The sequence below is a fragment of the Pteropus vampyrus genome, unplaced genomic scaffold (genome assembly GCF_000151845.1).
Source record: "Pteropus vampyrus isolate Shadow unplaced genomic scaffold, Pvam_2.0 Scaffold56, whole genome shotgun sequence".
NCBI classification, from domain to species: domain Eukaryota; kingdom Metazoa; phylum Chordata; class Mammalia; order Chiroptera; family Pteropodidae; genus Pteropus; species Pteropus vampyrus.
The window spans coordinates 4,249,934-4,253,795 of NW_011888837.1; positions in this window are offsets into that span (position 1 = coordinate 4,249,934).

Here is a 3,862-nt window from a genome sequence, read left to right on the forward strand (position 1 = left end):
TCATCTTAACTTTATTACCATTGCTAGACAGTATCTTGTGGCTAAGGACTCTGTCTTAAAATTTTTACTGTCTCTCACCTGACCGAACACATAGCACTCAATAAATACTTGTGAGTTGCTTGTTTGTGTGAATCTTGTGTGCACTTAAGTTTTATGTTACCCTATTCAGAGGCAGTGAGGTATAGAGGTATCACCTGCACTTGGCTATAGCTTCTGTCCAGCACCTAGGAAAATACTCACTGATAACTCATTGTTTCCTACTTGCAAGTGTTCCTATCACAATGGTGAAGAAATAAAGTTAATTGACAAATATCAGAGCATTGACATTGGACTCTATGGTCTGGCACATAGTAGACAACTGAGGAATTTTTTTGAGTAAGCATTTGAGTGAATGAGTGAATACCTTTGCAGGATCATATGGATACAGAGAATCCCACAGAAATCTAATCCCTGGAGTCACGGGAGAATGGGCCCTTGCCTGGAGGAGAATTCTGATGTCGTTAATTCCTGTGTGCTCTGTTCTTGCAACTCCTTTTTCTAGAGAATATCTTTCAAGTATGTTTTCCTAGGTTATTGATACCTTTTTTAAAGTATTTCATGAGCACAAGGGAACCTCTAATTTTACCAATGCCATATTTCAGTTCTTGGTTTTCTCTCTTAATGTCAACATTGTTCTCAGTTAGAAATTCCATTTACAGTCCTTTGTTTCAGAGTCTTGGTTAGTATATTTTAGAACTCTTCTGAAAGAAGGGAATGTAAAGGAGAATTGTCATATGCCCTCATTGCTTTTCCTCAGAGGTGGTTTATTTTTCCAGAATCATTGATTAGTATATGAGAAACTAGTTCCTCAACAATTACAATGGGTTATTCATACTTGGTTCAGTGATGTCTGCCCAGAGCATTTTGAGTGCTCAATAAAATGATTCTGTAAGTAGTATTTTTTTTTTTTAATAATTGTGCCACAGTAGTCTCAGTTGCTTTATTTCTGTGATGAATGTTTGTGGGTCATACTCTGGAGCTTTACTCCACAGAAAAGAGAATTGCTAACTTCACGGTCTTGGTCTAGATTTCTTGAGAACCAACCAAACTATTGAATTCAAATAATAGAATAAGGGCTGAGTGTAGATTTTATTGTAAAAAATTTCTATGGTGAAATCTAGAGCTGCAAAATAGATTTGTAGGACCATAACAGGTTAGCTAAGAACAGTCACAATTCACTTGGCTTTAGCCTCCATCCAGCACACAGGAAAATAGTCACCAGATAATTTAGTGCTGCCCACTTGCAAGTGAAGAAAATAAAGTTAATTTACAAATATTAAAATATCAACATTGGACTCTATGGTCTGGCACATAGTATTGTATATGAACTTGTGAACTGAATGTGTTTGTAACAAGGTCTAATTGTACAAGATTTCTGAGTCATTGAGGTTTATGATTTCAAGTCATAGTTCATCTAAGTGTTCAGTGAGGCCAAAATTATGAGTTCCAGTGACCAGAAACAGGACACCTATCACTTTCACTGGAAGGTCCCTATAAGTAAAGCTTCTCCCCAAAGAAGCTGCAAAAGCTTAATTGTTGCTCTTAAAGGCTCAAGATGCTGATGCTGTTCCTGCTGATGTTTATCCTGGAAATCTTAAGCCTAGTAGGGCTACTGGCTGGCTTTCTTCCCTCTCTTCATCCTTCTCTTTCCTTATTTTGTAAACATTTATGAAGTGCCTATAAGTGAGGAAGACATCTAGAAAATATTCTAGGAGATGCGAAGATATGTTGACATATATCATGAGTGACATATAAGAAATTGTGAAGGAGTTTCTTTTGAAATATCATGCCTCCTACACTTTAATATAACCCACTTCACATATACACCTGTACACTTTGAAATCATTGCCACAGAGACCCATTGTTCTTGATAAGAATGTTTCTCTCACTATAGTAGAAAAAGAAGTTGAGAATTAAAGCCTGGAGGCTTAAAAATCTACAAACATAAACATGTCCACAAATATAATAACATAATCATATTTAGAATATTATAGAGACAATATTCTGAATAATTTTGAAAATACTAAATAGATATACTTTTCATTCCCTCTATAAAGTCTGTTCTATCTATGCAGTCACCTTTAAGATAAGTCCAAGGGAAGAAAGAGTTAGAAAATGCCAGAACAAGTTGGTTCATAGAATAGAGGAAGAGGAAATAGCATATAGGAAGTACCCCAAATAGGATTTGGGAGTAGAAGAACTGATTTCGGAATAGAAAAAGAGAAGGGAAAAACGATTAAACGCTTGTGCTCTGGAGCCTCTGGACTGAAACCCTGGGAAAGGTCGGTAGCAGTTTAGAAACAACCTGCTAAGTTTCAGGAAATCTTTGAGCAGTCAAGATTATGTTCTTGCCTCTCCTTGGGCAAACTGGGCCATTTTCAGCTTCTTAGAGAAGCGCCATGTCTAACATGGGATCATCACCCAGGCAGTAGTTGGAAATAGCAAAGTAACAGAATGAGTTAGGAGCAGACAAAAGTTCCTCCTCAGTTTTCTACAAAATCAAGGTTGTTGTGATGGAATTTTTTGGTTTTCCTGTGGGCCTAATGAACGTAAATGGAGCACAAACCAGCTATGATCTATAAGATGTCCAGCAAGGCCAAGGAAGCTCATCTAGGGTTTGTGGGAGGATCATCTAGTAAGGTGAGAGGACGTAGAAATTGTTCTTTAGAATACCCAGTGCCATGAGGCCATAATGGTGGAATTTACCAGTTGGGCACTCAAAATCTGCCCAGTTTCAACTCATGAGTTGAAACAGTCTTCCTGAGGTAAATATTTAAATTCAGAATTCTTTTCTACCTTTCTCCCTTTCAGTCCTTCCAAAGAGCAATCTAAGTTTTGCTGCTGGAGGAGAGGTATCGTGCTGGTGCTGCCCTCTAGTGGTTACTGGCCTTTCGTGGAGGTGTCTGGTCCTGCTACTGGTCCTACTCCAGTCTCTAGGATACATATGTACTTTGCATTATCTTGTCACAACTATAAGCTCCTTTGGACAAAACTTTTAGGTTTCTTTCAGCATCTTCTACTGGTCATTGCAACATTACAGATGCTTTATAGTAGTAGTCTTCAAATTGAGATACAAATAATTCTGAGAGTACAAGAAAACATTCCAGGGAGTATGTGGGCAAGTTTGTAGTTTATTTTTTTTAAAAAATCAGATGTATTTGAGTATGGTTTATATAAATAAAATTCATCAATTTTAAATGTACAATTCTGTAACTTTTGAAAAATATATATCATCATGTAATCACCATACAGTCATGATTTAAAACATTTATCACTCCCAGAAAGTTCCTTCATGCCCTTTGTCATTCTCCTCCTCCAACCCAAGGCCATGGCAATCACTGATCTGCTTTCTGTCACTACAGTTTTGCCTTTTCTAGAATGCCATTTAAATACTGTCACATAGTATGTATCCTGTTGTGACTGACTTCTTAGCATAATGTTTTTCAGATTCATCTGTTATTACATGTATCAAGTAGTTCTTTTTTTAAAAACAGCTTTGTTGAGATGTAGTTCAGTTACCATACAATTCACCCACTTCAAGTGTGCAGTTCAGTGGCTTTTAGTATGTTCACAGAGTTGTGCAGCTGTCGCTGTGGTCAGTTTTAGAACTACTGATCTAAAGAAGGAAATCTGTTTCTTTTTTTAAATTAAGTTTATTGGGGTAATATTGGTTGATACAATTATATAATTTTCAGGTGTACATTATCATTTGACATCTGTATGTTCTATTTTGTGTTTACTACCTAAAGTCCAGTTTCCTTTAGCTGCCATATTTGATTCTTTTTACCCACTTCACCCTCCCTCTAAACCCTATATTTGACTC